The 22,196-nt window shown below is 40.1% G+C and overlaps 1 protein-coding gene across 25 annotated transcripts in view; it reads right to left on the reverse strand.

The window, feature by feature from the left end:
• The window catches only part of ppfia2 (PTPRF interacting protein alpha 2), a 126,236-nt gene that overhangs the window by 45,883 nt on the left and 58,157 nt on the right, over positions 1–22,196 (reverse strand). The window contains exon 1 of one of the 25 annotated variants that reach the window (XR_010911949.1): positions 19,140–19,447. The exons of the other annotated variants lie outside the window; for them this stretch is intronic. The gene's annotated coding sequence lies outside the window, so the exon portion shown is untranslated. Of the gene's footprint in view, positions 1–19,139; positions 19,448–22,196 lie in introns of those variants that run through there. 25 annotated transcript variants of the gene reach the window in all.

Raw genomic sequence — 22,196 nt, forward strand, 5'->3', positions numbered from 1 at the left:
AGAGCAGTTTGGTGAGGGCAAATGCCACATTCTGGAAAATTCATCAGCCCAATGGTGGGATTTGCAAAGAATACACTAGGGAGGGAGGGTGGGTGTCGAAGCATTGATGATTCAGTCCATGCAAATAACACTGAGTGACATCCATGACAACAAAACACCCTCTTTATATCAAAGGAGCCCAACATCTGATGTTCAGGTCTCAGTGATATGAACATCTCACTGAAGAACCTTAACAAAGGCCTACGCACAGCACTGACAGGCACATGTTTATTTAAGAGGAATACAACAGAAAAGCACTACCACGGAGGAGCTACAGTATCTCCAAGCTTTGCCACAGAAGGGTGATTACCTCTAAGCCTTCAACTCAAATGCAACAGACATGAAAGAAGTGATTTATGCTCAGTTGACCCCTTGCCATTTCCTCCTCTTCTCCTGATTTGTGGCCGGAGTGAAGTGATCTCTAATCCTCACTGACCTGAACCATGGATTCAGTTATCATAGACCCGTGATAGAAAGAGCTCTGAAACCCAAGGATTAAACTGAAACGCCTTTGAAAATAAGATGCAACAAGGTAAAGGTTGGCTGCCTATGAAGACAAAATTAAAATATGACTGATTTAGCAGATGAAGATAGAAAACATCTTAAAGTATAGAGAGATTATAAACGGTTAACTCTCAACGGATAATGGATTCTTACAGATTCAAGTTAACTATTATTTGATGTCGCCAATGAGAACATCTTCCATCTAATCACACCTCAAACCATTATGGTGATCACATCATCTCTGACTGTAAAGGATGTAATGTGGTTTTAGTGCAGGATGCTACATTAAAGCTTAATGGCTGATAAATATCAAGCAGCATGAATTATTAATCACCGTCTCAGCATTTTGCACGGGCAGAACTTCAAATACTTCACTACTGATTTGCTCTACTGTGTTATGCAAAGTTACACTCACGTACAGTAGGCTACAAGTACTGGGGCCTTGCTCTGCAGATTGTTTGGTTGCTGCAAGCTTTTCTAGCAAACACTGCCATCCACACATGACTGGTCCAATGCATTTTTGCTGCTTATTGAAAAGAAATCTATAATAGATAATGGAACATTTTAATGTTAGCCTTTGTTAGCGAACCAGCCGCCAAGGGTTATCTGTGGTCTTTGCAGCATTTGTTGGTTTTAATGAATCTACTAAAGCTCCAGAGCAAGCGTGTGCTGCATGTGGCCAATGTGGGCAGGGGGTCTGGGCTACTTTTCAGTGCACACAGTGTGATTTGTTCGAAAGTGGACCTTAAGTGGACATGGTTTTGTTTTAATCAAGAACTTTGGTCAGTTTCACTAGGTAATCTTTGGTTCCATTGAGAAGGTAATGCATCTGTACTAAAACTAATTCCGGCTACATGTCCAAGTGTCCTTGGGCAAGACACTGAACCCCAAGCTGCTCCCGGTGGGTCAGGTGAGCACCTTGCATAACAATACAATAGAATAATCTAGAAACATCTAACATTACAATATAGCCTGAACTGTCTGCATGGATACCATCCAGCAGTGGCAGGTGTATTTGTCTTGCAATTAGGTTGAGTGGTCGTTTTGATGAAGTTTGCTTTTGACACCTTCGTTGCTCAACTAAATCAGGAAAAAGTGATGCCAAAAATATAAATGTTGCTATTATTGCTTTACGCTTAAGCCTAGTGACAAACAGTGGTGCAGACACAATTGGATCTACTGCACCTACTGGCCCTGCAGAAACAGCTCATGTGGTACAGTATGTCTGGAAAAGTCATCAGATGGCCTAAGAGCGCTGGTGCCTTTAATGCCTTCATTAAAAACCATCCGATACAAAGCTGTCCTTTGTGTCGGTTGTGTTATCGCTCTCTTCCAGCGCTCTCTCCTGCACAGTCTTGTGGACACTTAGCTCGGCGGCAGTTCACACGTCCCCCACATGAATTATATGGACTTGAATGAAAATCACAGTAGTGGACCTGAGCTTAGATGGTATCCAAGGCACCTTGGGTTCTCACAGGTTTATAAAAAGATTCAGAAATAACAAACCCTGTCAACTGCTCCTGTATTGTTCATGCTGTCTTGTTGCATAAGCGCTAGTTTTTAAAGGTCAAACCCCCCAAGGGATAACAAGGATTTCATGTCATGTGGCTACTCTTTGTAAAACGCTAAACAGTGTTTGCAACTAAATGTTTATTTAATCACATATTTCCATGAATGGACAAGTATGTGCATATTCTATCGGCAGTGAAGAAAAGAAGACGAGCCGTAACACATATGCACTAAAACACCAGTATTTGCTCCCACTTTCTCTCCCTCTCTGCAGGTAAACACTGAAAGTCAAATGGCCTCTGGCACTGTTCAAAGTGAATTAGTGTTGAAGGGCTGCTGCTGTGAATGTCTGGCATTTTATGAAAGGTCTGTAGCACGAAGGAGACCACCCGAGTTTCAGCCTGCATCAAGAAAACAGCATCCAGACCAAACACACTGATCAAAACAAATCTCTGTTTGTGTATGAATGCACAATCGCTTTGTCTTATCTGAAGTTCACATAACTGGATGTTCAGAACAGAGTGTGGCTGCAGGTTTACAAAACAGTGCAAGCTAATAATTGGTTCCAGCAGCAGCATCTAGTCGGGCAGAAATCGAACACTGACATAGACAGAGGCAGAATGGCATGATAATGCTGTCTGCTGGCAGGCAGAGCTGCTGAGATAAGGAAACGTGGACAGACTTGATTTGAAATGCAACACAAACAAATGGCAGGTGATGAACAAGCAGTCCAGGCCAGTACGTACTGGCTGCATGCATCAGCGTGAGCAATGACTCAACTGTGTGATCAGTTCTTGTTAGTGCGCTAAAATGGCTGTGATTGGTTCCAGCAGGGGATAATGATAATAGATGATGATAGTTTTTAGGTTTTGAATTTAAAATAAAGAGTTCATGATGAGGTAGTTTTCCTTTGCCTGGCATGGACTGATTGTAAGTGGAGGAGTGGTTTGATTGGGAGTAGTCTCACACACACACACTAAGAACTTGGCCAGATGTTTTACTTCTCCCGTTACTTATCTGTGTGTGACAGATTGCTTTGTTTGTTTCTATTAAGTCAGTGTACAAAAAGCTCACATTGTGTATCAGCTTGCTTGGAGACGATCTACACATTTTGTGCCCAGAGTGTAAAAGCTGTGTCTAATTTTAGAGCTCAGTCTATAGCACAAACCAAAACTCTGAAAGTAAATTTTATTAAGTGTCTTGTTTGTCTTGGCAATATGGCCTTTAAATAATATTGCAATATTTTCGGGCCATATCACCATACACTGTGTATATCTTGATTTTATAAAATAGCACTTTATTAATGTGGATTTCACACTTTGAAGTACAAACTCACCAGTGTGATGATTCTAATAGTCCCTGCAACATAATTCTGCATTAAAACATTCTTGTTTGTATTCATTAATGGAAATATTTCAAGCATTTTATATTATTATTATTATTATTATTATTATTTTTATTTATTTATTTTTTTAAATGTATTCAAACTATGCAAATATTAGCAGCTGTGGAATGAAAAATATTTTATCAGGCCCACATACATCGTTTTTAGCATTAATAGTGGATGGGCACTACTTTAAACCGGTCACCTTGGCTTTTCAAAATGTTTTATATTTGCATACATTTGATTATATAGAAGCAATAGTTATTACAGGGAAATGTGTTTTAAAAGATAAAATAAAAAATTTGTGTCCCTCAGTAAAACTGCATTATTGACTGCATGGCCATGGCCTGCAATGCCTTCAGGGACTACCAGAGGACACTGGTTGAAAACCCCTGCCTGACCCCTGAATTTCCCATTTCCGTGTCCTCCTCCCTTAATTCACTCTCTGAAATATAAAAATGGCTGACTTTTAAAAATTAAGTGCATTAAGCTGTACTCCAATGTGCGGTGTGGATACCCGTTAGGAGCTGTGGTTCCTGTGAAGCCGCCTTAAAACGATAAAGCCACAGAAGTGTGACAAACTGAACAGTTCAAACAGCGCGATGCAAAATTACCCGCAAAGTGATTTCTGTAAAGTTATGTTTCCTCGTGAATATTGATGAATCGTGTGAAATTTCAGTAGCGGCGTGTATTTACAGAGTACATTCAAGACATCATCCACCACTACTCCTGCCTAAACTGCCACCATCTTAATCTTAGAACATTCTCCAGTGTAAAGTGACATTAGCCAAGCAACAAATGTAAATTACCAAAAGTTTTGCAGGACAAAATACTAGCACTTTACCATACTGAGACAGGCACCATAGGAGTTTCTCCTATCGTATTTACTACAACTGCAAAAGATCATCTGACAATAGAAAGCCACCGACAATCTTTAGGATCAAATTTTACACAGGAAAAAACAGCCCTGTACAATTTGTTGGGAGCCTATATTAGTTCTTCTAAGATGACAAATTTTGCAGAACACAATCTTTTAATTTCATTAAAAAACACATAACTGCACACATGAGGGTTTGGTTTCTGTATCATGGAGACTGATGGTATCTGCTGCAGAGACGGAGCACACAGGACCCTAAAGAAACAAAAGAAAAGTACCACAAAATGTGGTAGGTACATTTGTTTGCAGCCCCCAGAGGAAACCAAACAAATGATCAAATCCATCCTATCACTTTCTGGTCACTGCAGACAGAACGAACACCTCAGAGTCTGTTATCTGCAGGTCTGGCCTAGGCTAAAAAAAGGAATGGTGCAGGACTACGGATTACCTCGCATATCTCTCCCACAAACCCACAGAGCACAATCACTTTTGATGCACATGAATGAGCAGGACTGTAGTAATGACTCACACAAACAAAGGGCAACACAAAACAAGGGTAACAAATTCAAATATAATAGCTTGTGCAATTACTGTAACTATGCGGCACAGCCTGTAAATAGTAAGATTTATTTAAGATGAATACTTCCGTTCCAATATGGCAACGTACAAAATGTCTATATATGTATAAGTAAACATCTCCAAGAAGGTAAATCTGACACTTTACATCAAGCCAGATATCCAGCATCCTCTCTTTGCCTGTGAGGTCAATACCCTGTGGACAAGGCTTACAATACACTGCAAGTGTATTAGAAATACAGACAGCGACGAGCACTACAGTGTATTTTCATGACACAAAGATGTGTAGAGGCTCCACGATGTGGTGACAAGGTCACGTTAAGGGTAAAGGAGGAGTGACGCAGGACGCACTGCTGTGGAAGCAGCCCTCATCAATATATAAGATGAGACGTATATACAGTAAGTGGGTCATGTTTAGATACAAAATGACATCTAGCAAACACACATGCATTTAATATATAAACCTATATACACACACTGTGCCACTAAACCACGAAACAGTCGCATAAAGAAAACCACGAGTCAGCAAGTAAAGTTTATGCCAACCAGCATGATTCCATGAATCTTGCCCACTGGCCCATTGCTCTAAGAGCTATTTTTGATCCAGCTCTGCTCTCACTCCTTCTAAACACAAGTCTTAAAGAGCTCAGCAGATGATTATTCCCAGATTTAGTTTGATTATCATTTCCTTGAGCCCTCGACGAAAACAAAGTGCATTTGTGAGGATGCATCATTATTTTGGTGTCTCTGTGATTCAAGAGAAAAACTATTTACCACAAAGCAAACTAAACGTGTGATTCATATGTTTTCATACCACTGCGTGGTGAATTAGAAGCTGTTATTAAACCCAGCTAATGCCCAGTAAGTCACCTACTATCTTCTAGCATTGTTAATGGTGAGCTCTTCGGGGTGGACAGGTGGGTTAATGAAGCACAGGATAATACTGGATGACATCGATCTACTGAGCCTTGTAGCATGTGGAGTGGTGGCCATGGTGCAAGATACAAATGAAGCACTGAAGCATAATAACTGCAAAATAAGTTTACTAGCAATTTTAAACCTACATATTGTGGCTCCACAACTGCCTGCTAACAATATTCTTTTGTTGGTGCATTGCTACTTATTTTGGCAAAGTCTCACTCCTGACTGTTGACACTGTGTATGACGTTTTTGGCACATGGGTCCTTGTGTAAGGGATCCATTCTTTCCAGAGTCTTGCTCCTTGACCTCTAGCACTACTAGAGGTCAACAATCATACAGATATATAATAAACACATCCCTATATACATGCATACGATTGGGAAAACCACACCAGAGTTTGTGTTTTTCAGATAAATCCTAAAAGAAAAATATCAGTGAGTGACTTATCCTGCTTACCCAGGCATCAGTACTGTTCTTGAATAACAAATTGTCTCACTTATTAAAATGTCTTTGATTACAGCAACAAATGTTCTGCTAAGACATGAAAAAAATATATTTTACGCCCATGTAGCCTTAAACTGTGTGCACACCTTTTAATATGTTAATAATGTTTATGCTCATATAAATATTAGTCCTATTATATGAGTACTGCAGTGAAATGTAACATAAATGCAGTGTGTCTGTAATTAAGTCCTTTTTTGGCATTTCTCTTCTTTTTCTACAGCTTCTTTCTCATCTTTCACTTGTTAGTGTAGGATAAACATGGGAGAGTGATCTAATGCATAAAAGCACAATGTTTTCACAATACTGCTACGTGAATTTTTCAGAGAAAGATAACTCTTAAGGAAGGTTCCAAAAGAACAAGCATAAGATGGCAGAAACTGGCCAGTCCTGGTGGTCTGCCAGCTCTATCCTCTGCATCAGCCTGCTCCCTGCAGCTCTTGAAGGTTGTTGCGTTGCCAGATCAAGCTGCAGCATGTGGAGTGAGCCCTGTTGGCATGAAGCATTGCCAGATATGGGTCTGAAATCTCAAGGGTTACTGGGGTTGTCAGATATGTGTCTGAAATCTCCAGGGTTAGAGAGATGCCAACTCCGTCTCAAACCTCAATGCTCACTGGGTTGCCAGCTCTGCCTCAAATAGCAAGTAATACTGGGTTGACAGATATGCATAAAAAGCTCTTGGGTGCTGTTGAGTAGCCAGATGTTTGCCACAGCGGGTGAGATTTGAGTGTTGTAGTACACCACACAGTAAGGGTTTGTCCTCACACTACTGATCCATTTCTTTGAAACGGACGCATTAAAAGCAGCAGTGTTAATACTCTCTGCAAGGAACCAGTAAGCATGAATCAATTAAAGTTTTAACAGTTCCAAAACCGAGAAAATCATTTTGTCAATGTATCTAATATTGTTTAAGCAGCATTTCTCTGCCTAATCCAGGAGCTCGTTGAAAAGCAAAGTTTGTACACTGAAACATTAATAACCAACATGCTGTGTAAGGATTCTTTGGGTAAATTACTGCAGATATCAGACGCAGCAATAAATTCAGGAACATTCAATCGGAGCCTTTCATTAATGATGATTTAAGGATTTATGTATCTGCTTGTTCTTGCTATTTGCTTTCTTTAGTTTAAATAATCTAATGAATCCTGACAGAACCCAGTCACAATATTTGTATTCTATAGTGGGCTTTTTTCCAACAGCATGTTTTTAAAAAAAATAATATATTCTTATCAATATCTTTATCATTACTACGGATGTAAGTGTCATTTAGATGGGCCTGATCCTGCCTTTGTATACTTGTACCCTAACCCGTAAACGTCCCGGATACTGCGACCGTTACCATGTTAACCTCTGCAGGTAACTGATGAAGACAAAAGTAATGTAACTAGAACATTCCCTGAACTTTGTTTTCCAAAGTATTTTACCTTCATATTCCTGTGTTCCTCTACAGTCCATGTTGTCTGCGACTGTCCTTTCAGGATCTTGCCCTGAATCTGTGCTTTGTTTTTCAGCAAAAGTTGCTCAGTTTATTAAACATGGGTCGTCGCCATATTTGTTTTGGCAGAAGAACGCAAATTAATTTTTGTTTCCTAAGTTGCTCAAGTGCAATGGACTGATTTTACTGTCCCGCAACTCGTTCTAGAAGCAAAACATTTTAGTACTTGAAATGGTACTCGATATCAGCGAGTACTAAGACGCAAGTACTCAGTCTAGCAAAAAGTTGTATTGGGGAATCCCTAATCATTACCAACCAGGCCAAACAGGAGTTTTATGGTGCTGTCCTCCTCTAAGATCAAGTGTGTAGGTTGATTTCATTTTTAGTCGTCACTGTTCAATGTAAAACACCTCCATCACAGTGTAAAAACCCAAATACACACAGTAAACACCCACCCAAATGGCATTAGCTTCACAAGCAGCCACGAAATCTATTGACAAGCCAAGAGAGAAGTAAAATCCCATTAATGTGGTGACTGACTGTGCAGCAAGATAGACTGAACCTCAACACCTGCAATTTGCTTCAGCTATAAAGACCAAAACCTAAAGAACTGGGAAACCGTATAGTCTCCATATTGACCTACAAATCACACATCCTGTCAGTCTGAAAGTCTCCTGATCATATTCAGTAAAGACTCAGCTCTTCTGACCTGTGTCTCATCTGCTACCACTTTTGCTTTGAGTTCTCCTGGAACCATTCTATTCTTGATTGTTCAGTTAAATGACTTTCATTCGAGTATTAGCAGGGTCCAAGCAGCCTGGCACAATTCAGAGCAGAAGACTCACTGACCCAGTTGATGCAAGTAAAACTACATTCCATGTTTCTCTCTAATGAGACACAGAGGTTAGCTCTTGACCCTCTTGATCATGGTTGCTGTGGTAATACTGCATTCGTGATTGTTTTTTCGTGCATGTGTGTCTGTTGTGGGTGTGTGTGTGTGGGGGGGGGGGGGGGGGGGGGGGGGGGATGGACTATTCACTGCAGCTTTAGTTAGAATATACTGGTTTGACAAATAGTATGACTGCTGACCTGTTCTTTATTCAAAATATAACATGTTCACACTGATTTATGAATCGGCCTGTTTTCAAATCAAATAATATTACAAATGTATGTAAGTCAAATACAAGACTGTTGAACACTATAGCACTAACTGATAGTCGCGTAAACATGAAGGCAAACAATGTTGGTTCAAAACGAACGGTTTTGTCAGTGGGTTATGGTGATAATACGTAATTCAAATATACATTTATTCATTTACTAGCAACATAAGCACTCAGTAGATGGCTTTGGTTTTAAGGGAGACTCCTTGTAAAGTTATAGGAAACACAATTTAACTGCAATCATTTGCTCATTTGACAAGTATAAAATTCTGATGTTCCTGACATTTAGGGCCATCAGACGGCACTGAAGCAGTAGCAAGGGACCATTTGTCCAAAAGAATAAGACAAATACAATAAACGGCAGCGATAGGCCAAGATATACAAGCTAAATTAGTTTTGGACTGGATCTACACCTGCCTTGCTCCTGTTAATAGATAGATTTTTGTACGATTGTGCACATGTACACTCACAGAAATAAGAGCCTTTTATCTGTGTCTGTACTGGGGGAAAGACATGTTCCTCTCCTGCCTATCCCGTCTACAACATCTGCATCCACAGCCAGGGGGGCATGTCTACTGTATGCTAATCAGCTGGCGTGATCCGCTCGGAGCTTGGCTCCAGCCCGACAGGGAATCCTACCCTACAAAAGCTGCTATTTATATCCCTCCCAAGTTCTCCCACTGCCTGTCCCTTTCATTAACGCTGGTGTCGACTCCACCAGACAAAAGTGCTTAATTAAAACTGGGATCTTGGCAGCTAATCAAACCGGACATATTACCAGCTCTCACATTGTGTAATCTGCAAGAACTCGATGTTGAGAGGGTTAAGAAGAACGATGAGATGTTAAATTACTTTGAACCTGTAGGATGAAAGGAGGGTCACCATCAATGATTTATTACCAGCAGAATGCGAGTGTAAGACCTCAGTATAGATATAAGCATTGCTTTAGCTTCAAGGCTGATTCTTCTTAAGTTATAAGGATTCAGTTTTTTTCCGTTTTCACAGACGTAATCTTCAGCATCTCTGGATTATAATACTGTACAGAGCATCATTACGATTGAGATTAGTACTAGAAAGGGATTGAAGGAAAAACAATTTCATAAAAATGTGTGTTGTGGGGATGATCTCTTCCTGTATTTGGCCCTTTTGCTACACACTTTTACATTTCCCTTTATTGGCACCGTGACTAAATCATGTTCTGTTCCTTCTGAGGGAGCTAGAAGCACATGACCAAGACAGATTAAAGATACTTGTTTCAATTCCAAACACTCAAACAACAGATTTTCATTAAAAAAAACGTTTAAGAACAAAATGCCACAATCAAAACCAAACTAAGCAGATTTCCTTAATGTCACAACTTGATCAAAAGTGAGTCTGCGTCAAGGTTTAACATCTTCTCACTGCCTCTACACACATTTGCAAAGTGGCAAAACACATCATCACCTTGGAAACAAGTATTGTTCTGCTCTGACCATTGTTGCCATAGTAAAGAATGCCCTCCCATCTGCCGTGCTGCAAATCTTTATCTTCAGTATGGTATATAACAAATAACAGCAAGCAGGTGACTCCAGCTACATCTTTTTTAAGATTTCTAAAAGATGGGAAGCTCCTTGTAAGATCTTTTAAAATGTCCTTTCTCAAAGGTGGCCGTACACTTACATTCTATGTTTCAAATGAGAAGAGTCAAAATTATGTACAAACCTCTCAGGGAACAGACCCATGGCAGGTGAACTACACTCTTATAATATAGTGTCCTTTAAATTTCTATTTAACGTGCTTAAAGTTAAATCCTGCTTTCCTTAAACATCTTGTGAACTCACGTATTTATGGTGACCTAAAGGCAGAGTTTATTCTTGATCTTCATCTCACGGCCGATCACAGTTTTGAGTAAGAAAACCAAATGTTTGGTTCCAGACGTAGAATCAGTGAGACTAAAGCCAGAGTGGCAGTGCTAGCATGCTGATGCTAAGAAACGTGTTATGTTCACTGTGTTAAAGCTTCAATATACCATTTGAGCAGACACTAGCATAAAGGCCACATTTAATCCACTCTGCTCCACCCAGCCCTAATTTTGAGGCTAGTCATTTTTTATTTATAGCTCTTTGGATGAGATAGTACCACCACACAAAGGGTTAGGGGTTTAACAACGTTCTTACAATTTATCCTCTGGTGGACATGAATGCGTGCATCACATACAGCTCTTGAGATATTTTACACTAGCACAAACGTATGATAATTCAAGTCACAGGACTTCTAACGCAATCCACCCAATAGCTGAGATATACGAGTATGAGCTACACTAACGGACCGACACACATCGTGAAAAAGCAAGCGGCTAACTTACAGTACGTATAGGTGAAACATCAGATCTTCCAGCTACAGTGAGTACTAATCACATCCAGGCCGTCCTATCCAACTAATTGTCTGATCTCTACACAAATCTAAACATGTCAAATGCCTCCATTAACTCAATCAGCAGTAGATTCTACATTAAGGCTGAAATGGCAAGAACAGAGTCATCAAGTAAGTTTCAGTGCTGAGAAATAGCCATTACCAATGTGTGATTCAACTGCGAGCAGATAAACGGCTCTTCGAACTCTGCCTGCTAGAACCAGGGAAAATGATCATTAATAAACACAGGGTGGCACATTTATTTGCTCAGTGGAGACTTTTTTTTTTGGCCATCCATGCATGGAGTCTAATTTCCCATTAGAAAAAATAATTTACATCTGCTAAGTTCTTGAATCAGCTGTGCTCGAATAATAAATGATTTACAAAAGAGTTCAAACAAACAATCAACACACTCAAATTCTCAAATAGAGAATATTGTTGGGGAAAGGAGACACAGGTGACACTGAAAAACTGAAAGATTAAAGATCTTCAGCTTCGACAAAAGGCTGAAATGATCTTGAACAAACATTTAAACTGTGCAGAAATGTGTTACTTTACCTGCAGTGTCATGCTCTTATAAACAAAGACCTCAGGCTGATGACGTAGACAGAAGATGACATTGATCTATTTTAATATTTGATGTCGGTACTTTCTCTGAAAATCCATATTCTAAAAGTGGCAGCCCCTTCCTCCTCCAGATCTCTTCAGATGTGGGGAGCTGTTAAAGAAAAGTCGGATTTTTCTAAATTTAGAGATGATGTGTGCTTCAGAGTGAACATTCTTCCGCCTGTCTGTTTTCTGTCTCTACATTTCAAAATGAGTATCAAGCAGTAAGTGAAATCTGCGTGTTTCATAATGATTAAGTGGTCCTCCATCTGAATTATTTTGTTCTGATGTGATTTTTGCTTTGCTCTCCTGAGGCTTTCTGCGGGGTAGGTTGCGTTCTGATGCACACTGCAAACTAAAATCACATGGTTTATAACTTCGGTCAGCAAATACCACAGCAGCGAAGGGGAGAGGAGAAACACAACCGTGAACAGGGTCCTTGAAAACACGTATGTGGCCTAATTTTTCAATGCAGGATCAAAGCCTGCGGCTGTGAAGAGGACAGTAATGATGATGGTGGACTTGGAGCATTAATGTCTGCTAGTGCTTACGAAGCACTGCAGACTTTACGACTGCCCCGAAAGGGGGAAAAGGAAAGGGGAGAGGAAGTTCAACAGCATGGGGAGACAGTGGAGATGCATCATGCGTCAACTTGATGTGTGGTTCCACAGAGGCTGAGGAGGACCCATCAGCTGCTGCGGCTCTGCGGTGTGCAGACACCGAGTCCAACACTCTGCCTAAAGACTTACTGTAGCACAGACATGCAGTCTGTGTGCCTTATTATTAATTCATCCCTGTTAGCAGCATAGCACCACGGTGCAATATTGGAAAGTCATAAGGCAACAATGAATGTATAACTGTATCTGCATCCTTGTTTAGCCCTGTTTCAAATTCTAGCTTAAACAAAAGCTGCTTGTATTTAATGCAAAACATTCCTGCTCTTTGTTAAAGCCAGCAATTAGCACATATAGACCTTTTTTTGGTACAAGCTTCTATTTTGTGTCCAATTCAGTTTTTCTTTCGCAACATACTGTAACATTCATAAAGGAGATCTGTAAAAATTCATACGAGGGACAAATATGCCACAGTCTAACCCTATAATTAGGAATGTGTTAAACAAAACACGACAAACTGCAACGTCTCTGACATCATCATCATCCTCATCTTTTCAAACTTTTATTTATTACCAAATGAGATTTGGCCATCACCTTACGTTTCTTCCTAAACCTTAATCTACACTTAATTCAGTAGAGTAACTTTAACATGTACTAAAGTAAAGAGTACTTACAGTAAGCTACTCGTGCAGAGCTGTGTGTGAGCTTTTCATTTTCATTCCACGTCACTAAAACATGAAGGTACTTTTGTTAACTGCAAATGACTAACCTTGCTAGAATGAGTCATTGGGGCTCACAAAATTGCCTTTGCATTATTTCTGACCGTATTTTATGGAGAAAATCTTATTCATATCATCCTACATCAAAAGACTACTAGTTTTTACCTCATAAAATTACACTTTTTTGTGGCTTTCAGAGTGCAAAGCTGCAAAAGCCTTTTTCCCATTTGAGACCAATGATATCAGACCAAAAAAAAGAAAAATGAAAAAAACAACAACACTATTTCGTAACAGTTTTAGGTTCCACAGGGAAATTGGCTTAAATGCAAAATTATGTCATGTCAAGGTGCCTCGACATGACATATGTCAAGGCAGCTCACAATAGTCGTCCACCCATTCGGAGAAAATTCAATAAGCGGAATGGCACATTCACTTGATCCATTTACTTTTAAAGAGTTCAAGTCCAAAAAGATGCGGCTCTACAATTAATTCAACACCAATGTAAAAGTACTTCAGTGAAGGCAAATCACCAGCAGCACTTCCTCCAGGAAGTTCACTCAAGCAGAACCAAGCTGAGCCTGCAAATGCAATATTCCAATAGCTCCTCTTTCCAAAGACAAATCCATTCAAGCTTGACTGGACATCGCTGCTACAGTGAAGGTTAAGACACTAATTCTGCACAACCAACACATAATCAAACTTCCTACAAACAACATAGATGTTAGAAAGTTAGCAACGTTTTCTCAAAGACACTCATAGAAAGAATTTGCAAATAAGCTCCTGGAGGAGCCTCAGTGAGCAAATAACACCTTTCATCTTTATTCACAGACACAGCAGCTACTCACAGCCAACCCGACAAGCACCGATGACTCAGATGCTGCATTATGGAAATCTAATTCACTAATTGAAATTCAACTTCATTTCAATTCTTTTAAAGCTTTATAAAAAAAAAAAAGTAGTTTTTATTCCCCTCAACGCTGCATTTGATCCAAACCCAGGTGTGGGAAGAGCAGGTCTGTTGTAATCCTGATAATACAGGGACTCACTTTCCAGGGGCCTGATGTAAACCAAGAATGTTCCTAAATTCAGCATTACATAGCTGTGTTACTGGATCATGAATTAATGACTGAGAACTTCTAATTGTGATGATGAAAAACAAAATGCTCAACATCCACTGAGTGCAGCTCAGTGGTCTAGTCTACAACGGGTACAATGCTGGAATTAAATATGGCACAATCAGATAAACCAATACAGTGAAACACAGTGAAACTAAATGAAATAACATTCTGGCTGAAAAGGATAAATTTACCAGTAACAACTACTGCTGCTACTTTAAAGACATGTCTCAATTTATGTTGGAAACTTTGTGCACAGCAAACATTGCCCATAGAAAATACCCAACTATGATTGATCTTACAGTCACTGCCGGAGCTACTGTACAAGCGGCCTTATTTAAACTTTACACGGTGTGTTAATTAATGCTCACGGCGAGCCAAAGCCTATTACTGTTTTTATTGACTTGAATATGAAACTGAACTTGTCCCATTAATCTAACTGGGGCTGTAATATAGATTTTACACCCTGGCATAATTTTCCGGTTTTACATCATTAACTGCTGCAATGTTTTGGTGCATGATTGACATTTATGACTACACTGACGTAGCTACTCCACAGAACGGGCTTCACAACTTGGTCAAAAAGTCCTATTGGGATTATTATAGTGGAGTATATTGAGATTGCAACATGAAAACAAATAGCATCATGTTTCTGCCTGCTTGGTTATCAAGGAAAATACACAGCATATTTTAAAATGGGGATTTCTCAACTAACATAACACACACACACAAAACAAAATCATTTTCAAAATAGATAATTATATTTACTAAATGCTCATTAGTTTACTATTCCTAAGCTAATTCTACTTCTAATATGAAAAGCGAATGGGTGAATGAGAATTAGTGTAAAGCGCTTTGAATACGCTATACAAGTGCAGACCGTTTACCATTTACATTTTCAACATGGCTCTGCATAACCAAAAGGCACCTGACCACACATGCACACGGAAAAGTCACGTGACCACACACTCTGCATGCGGCACGGCCTGAACGGCAATGAGTGGTCATCTCTGTATTACGGGACAATAGATATAAGCAAATACATATAAGTGGGTTGTCACACTCACAGTAACATATTTCTTTATGGCCTCTCTCGTCTTTACAATCGTGCAGGCTGACATCACCATTGTTATTGTGCAGCACTAGTAAGACACATGCAGGCCTAATGTTGATGCAAAGACTGACACTCTAATGAATTTTATTTTTGAATCCAATGTGGAATCAACTGAAACAATTAGAGAAAAAAAAAATCTATATTCTGTGAAAGTGCTTCAGCCCCTGAAGTTGTCTTTCTGCATAGACGTTCAGGTGTTTTGATGGAGACACAGAATTCGGCCTTGAGACATTGTGGCACATCACATACGTGACCAAAAATGAAAAAGTGAGAATGAACTTTAGAGTGTGACAGATTGCTAATACTGCAGACTGAAACTCCCACAGAAGACAACTTTGGCTTTAACGCCACATTTCTAACTCTCTCCAACAATTATAGCACATACAGTATGAATAAAACTCATCACTCTTAAGTGAATATACACAAGATATATAAGGCAGTATAGTTTAAGGGCATAAATAGTTGTTTAAAAGAGAATAAAACAGGAATGGAGGGGACTGTTTATAGAGCTGCTGATTCCCCCTAGAGATCAGCGTCACTGGTGTCATGACAAAGTCTGTTTAAACACGAAAACATATTCACTGCACATCCCGTGACACTGGGACTCTTAGCTTTCAACTCAAGGAAAAGGTAATGTTTCAATTGACGAGTGACAGGATCAAAGAAAACTGGGTGGAACTGGATGTGGAAGTAAGACGAGAGTGATGAGAAGAATAAATAAAGCATGGCTGTTGGATCGCCGACAGTCAGGTCACTGTAATAAGCTCTTGGACATATGAGCAGGGAAATTAAGCAAATACCAAAAACACAGGCATGAGAGGGGAGATGCACAGCAGAGAGGAGAACGACTGGAGGGATAAAAAGTGACATGTTATTTCCTGTGTGCTGGATAAACGGACAGGAAGTGGATCTCAGGAAACCTGTGAGGAAATGAAAAAAGACACAGACTACATAATCTCCTATACATTCAGCTGCTTAATCTCTGCTCACATCACAATTCAGTTTCATCACTTCCATCACAAAGAAGTGTATTTACCTTTACATGTGCACAGAAGTGAGGATTTGGGAGGCGTTAGGATTTAGTCGAGTGTGATGGAGGGGCCGAATGGTTTCTGCTATTTCCATCTGAGATCACTCAAATCGATTTTCTAGTTGTGGCTTTTTAAAGGACCCCAACTACACAAACTGCAACCTTATGGGAGCTACCCCTACCACTGTTTCTCCTACATTATATAATGCAGAATCTATGAGCAGGCAAATATTGCTGCTTTCAAGTTACTACTGGACACAAAAATATCTCCTGCTTCTATGAAAAGCCACTTTATCATCGTCTTCTTTTATCATGTGCACTACAAGCTTCAAGCTTCCAGCTCATCAGAGCAGGTTGTACAGTGGATTACAACTGACCACGACACATCTTATGAAGCCACCAAATCATGTACACGCCTGATTTAACGGAACTGACCGTAATTGTGAGACTGCAGATCGACAGATTCAGTGATCAGACAAACCTTTGCATTATTTAGCTTGGCACTCAAGCTGCCACATCCCGTAGTATCCCACTACTGAGGTTTCCCATAAATACTTATTCAATCACTCTGGAGGAAACCCTCTAAAAAATGTAATTATGCAGTGAGACTCTCAACAAATTCTCCATGACCAGGGGCAGGAGATGGTAATGGGTGACACGTCCAAGTGCGCTCTCTCTCGATGAAATTATTAAAGGAAGTTATTTAAATGAACTGCTGCCCCTCTCCACAGATTACAGCCAACAAAGGCTGGTCTGTATGTTGAACAATGACAGGACTGTGCGGGGTCAGTGGGGCATCACCTAATGCACTTAACTAATTTGTGGAAGATACCAGAGAAATAATCTCATCTCAATGTCGTTTTTACGAAGATTATTCTAGTGGAAATTCAAAGAAAATTTAACAATAAGACTGTTTTAAAAAGTGCTGTGATTCTGCCAGACAGTGTGAAAAGGTAATATTGTTTTTCTTTCCCTAGCTCCTGGTCTGTTCAACTAATCTGAAAAACATGTATTCGCTCCCGCGGAGCATTTTAATGAAGATTAATAGAGAGCAAAAACAAAAGATAAAAACCGTCACAAGTGAAGGTCGCCACCGAGACTTAGAGAAGAACGGCGCTGGAAAAGTGAGTTCAGCATCTGTCTGTGACCAGGTGTATGCCAGGCGTGAAATCAGCATTACGCAAGGATAAAGTAATCGCTGTTGCCACAAAAGTGTGAAATCTCATCAAGGAAGGAATATGAGCAGCAAAACACGGAGTTCAACAGTATCCGACTGAAGCATCATTGAAATGCCTGCAGACAGACAACAGGCCTCAGTAAGAACGGCAACCACTTGTTGGCAGGAGAAGAGCACTTCACACTCTTGAAAGTCTTAAACCCTTTTTTTTTCCTTTTTGAAACATTGCAATAAAAGAAAACACAGCCAGAGTGAGGTGACGCAACAGTTTCAGTCATTTCCTTCAGCCAACAGACACACTGCTATCAAAAGTATTGTGAACATAATTTCTTCCAGTAGATCGAGTGAACATTCTTTATCATAACTTTAAGGCAGTGTTATGGAATTATCATGCATGGCAACAAACCGTCACTCTTAGCTTGTAATCTTGCTCCAAATCAAAGACGTGACTGAAGACAGGATGAACCCGAGGCCACTGGCACATTTCCCATGTTTCCTTCAGTAAGTATAACATCACTTAATGCCTGTTGCTATAAAGAGATGGACAGTGACTTGAAGGACAAATTATCTGCAAATAGGCTTCATTTTTGGTCCTCTTTTTTTTTCCTTAAATGTGTTTATGGTGCAGAATTATGTGGACAGATTGATTTACCTGAATAAAAGTGAAGGAACTGTAGGAACAGACGAGGTAATACAGCGATGGATGCCAAGGTGGCCATCAGATACAGGCGCGTGCGCAGGTCACGCCTGCTCTTATATTACATCTATGGATGAAACAATATGAAAATTCCATTTCATCATTGTAGTGACCACAATTGTCATCGCCGTATGGTGAAAATGTGCTGATACGTTCTCACACATGAACACAAAATGACAGACAGAGACTTCATTAAATGTGCATCACTCTCCCCCTTAAACACTGAACTGCCTGCTTCAAAACCACTCATTTCTATAACAGACTTGTCTCACTAACTACACGTAGCACTTATCCTGACGCTTCACATTTATTTATTATATATATATATATATATATATATATATATATATATATATATATATATATATATATATATATATTTTATTATTATTTCTTTACCTTAACCAAACTGCAGCAGCAACTGTGCCCAGCTAATGTCAGCAGGCTAACAGGCTAAGAAGCTACCGAGCTAGCGCGCTAACAGGCTAACGTGGCGCTAACGTTTGAAATAGGAAATACTCCAAAAGTACTTCAGTAAAGACCCAAAATATACATAGTGTGGCTTCTTCAAAGGGGGTTAGTAGCCTGTCAATCACATTTTAAACCTGTGAGACACCCACCGGCTCTTTCCTGCACAAACCAGCCGCCCCTTCCAACACAAACAAAAAAGGGGAGAATAATAAGCGAGAGCTCGCTGTTAACCAAAAAAAAAAAAACAAAAAAATAAACACTTTCAATCTCAGGTCCTTCGCGCTCTTGCGCACACTCACATTCCTCCGGCCGTGTCGTACCACAGAAAGGTGAGCCGTCCCCGGACGCACAGGCCGGCTTCAGAAACAGGGCCGTGAACCGAGCAGCCCTTTCAGCAACGCAGCAGACAGACAGGCCTCTCTGGTGGATAACAGCGTGCAAGATGCTTCCGCACAAGATGTAAAAAAGTTTGTTCTTATACAGTGAACTGTGCCACAAACCTGAGCAAAATGTCAGACGAGGTCTGTGTCCAAAAATAATTAATAATAATAGCTTTTTGCTTTATTTATCCCCGTGGAAGGCCCTGATCTGTCTCACATGCAAACTACAGAAAAGTCATCTGTAAGGCAGCCATTTAATAATCATTACTAACACAAATTTTACGTCATATTTAATCAGCCTTTTTCTCGGTCTGCACTTACTCGATTACTTGCAAACACGTCAGAGCATCACGTTCCTCGTGGTCACACTTGTAACCTGAGACGTCTCATGCATGTGCCGAGCTAATCAATGAGAAGCCAGAGCTTCTTTCTCCAACGGCCCGAGATCAGACTGGCTCAGGTTTTGACCTGTGCCATGTGTTTATCTTCATTTGGAATGTGCACACTTTTATCTTCTCAGAACATTTGCTGTTTGCGTTTCTTTTTTTTCCCCCCATCTTCGCTGCAATGTGATGGTAAATTATAGCTTTAAACCAAACTGAACGTACGTGTTGTTTGTCCTCCTGAAAAACATTGTTAGAGAAGTGCAGCATACATGTTAAAACTGTAATTATTTTAAACCTTTGCCAGTCAAAACAACTATTATATTTTCCCCTCCTCTGACATTGACACAGAGACTAGTTATGTAAAGCGACCATTTCAAATTCCAACCTGACTTTCCAACTCTTACTGCTGAGGAGCAGTTTACATCTTGTGTTACCTCATGAAGTTTTTGTCATTACCTTCACCCCTGCTCTGTAGAGGTTGTTGCTGCCGTCACAGTTTTGGGTTTTTCCTTCACACCTGTCCCAGTTTCCTTTTGCTGACCAGTTGTGTGTATGTTGCTCAGGAGACCAGTGGGTTCTTTCTTTTTCCAGAAAATTCCTAATTGTTGCATAGGCTCCGACCAATGTTTGTGCAATGGCTCTGATTGTTTCCCCCCCTTTTTTTTCCAGATTCAGAATTGCTTACTTTTCTCCCATAGACAATATCAGACAGTTCCAATACTTATGCTAACTTCATATATAGGTGCAATTGTCTATGATGTTTAAAGTATTGAGGTGTAAATGACATCTCTTTCTTCAAGTCTATCTTTGGATCTTAAACACAGACGTCTTGTCTGAATAGCCACAAAAACAAAAACAAAAAACTTGCTTTGCCGTTTCAATACTTTTGAAGGGAACAGTATGAACAGCTGATAGTGTTTCATGCATGATCTGATGTAAATGCTCAATGCATTAATAATTCGCTGCTTTCTTTAAAATAACGTGATAGTTTTGTGCTGAATTATTCATGGCAGTACAACAAATAGGAAAGAACTGTGTGTATACTTTGAATCACTACTTTACATGAGGGCATGGGTCAGATTCTCTCTGCATATATGTTCTATTAATCCCTCTTCTCAGCAAAATGGAAGCTAGCACAGCCGTGCACACATTAACATCGTGACTTCAGGGAACAGCAGAACATTGTATTTTCATTTCACAGCTTCTCCATCATTTGTTGTCATCACAGTCACTGTACAGTTCTACAAATCCAACTGAAGGTCTTAGCTTTAGCACAAATGCAAGTTATAGCGAGGCTATTCCCAGGCCGGACCAAGGCCTCCTGGCTTTGTGATTAACAACTGTTATGCAGTCAAATCCCATTTGTAATATTTCTGCAGCCCAAGGTCCTATTGTGTTTACGTGTTGAAGAAAAACTGGTAATGCACAACAGTAGCTGCTACACCACACAACCAAGGCCTGCAGTCTCATTATCAAACAGTACTTTCAAAGACGAACTCAAGGCCGTGAAACAAATCAGACCAGGACAATTGCACCATCGCCTCAACACATCTGAAGGAATCTGAAAAACGGGAACAATATCAACGCACAAAATTCCACTTTTAGAGCGGCAGTCATTTCTACCTGTTTGAGCGCTTCCCAAACAAACTCGTATGAATCCATTTATTTTCAAACTGAACTTCATGCATCGCTGGTTCCACATCTCTCCACATTCTCTGTTGCTCTGGCTTAGCCTCACAATGCTGCAGTCGCTTACACAAGCCTGCCAGTTTGTTTTTAGTGCATGCTTGCTTACAGAATCATGGCAAAAAACACCCGCATGTTGAGGAACATCCTGAACCACTACTCCCCTAATTGTGTCTTGCATCATGGCTCAACACTAATATTACCTTAAACAGATAATTAGGTATCTGCTATGTTAAAGCCCAGATGACTTCTCCAGGTTAAAGCCTGGTGTCAGATCTGCTCCTTTCCTTTACTAATCTCCCACTTTCCCCTTGACACCATCTACCAGACACCCGAGGGTGTGGCAAAGCTGATCCACCAGCTTGAGTTGAGACAAGCTGCAGTCAGCATCTCCATGGCAACCGAGGGTGGATGCTGAAATCTTTGTCGGGCGGACAGTGCCTGTGTCGTGCGTTGAAGTGATGTAGCTGTAGCCTACAGCATATAATCTCTGAATACACAGCAACTTTTTAAAGAGACAATCAGCCTGTATAAACAAGCCACAGTTGGTCAACTGCATTTGACTTCATTACTGAAAAAGAAATAAGCAGAATTTTTCCAAACTGATGGGAAGGAAGACTGGGCACTGCTAATCATGACCAGGCTGGAAACTGTATCCAACACACTGAAGGAAAGTGTAAGCTAGCTTCATTAACGCAGACTGTTACAATACCAAAATTAGCATATTATGTGCAACAGGGAGCAGGAGAGGGATAGTTAGCAGCTGCTACATCTGCAAATCTACATGTGGGTCATGCCTCTGCCGCAGACTCCACACATCTTAAGTGCAAATGTATTTCTACAAAGCCGCAGGGCATGCAATAATGAGAGCAAGTAAACATAACATGTTTCTATTAACCTAATA

This window comes from Channa argus, chromosome 21 (assembly GCF_033026475.1).
Source record: "Channa argus isolate prfri chromosome 21, Channa argus male v1.0, whole genome shotgun sequence".
NCBI lineage: Eukaryota > Metazoa > Chordata > Actinopteri > Anabantiformes > Channidae > Channa > Channa argus.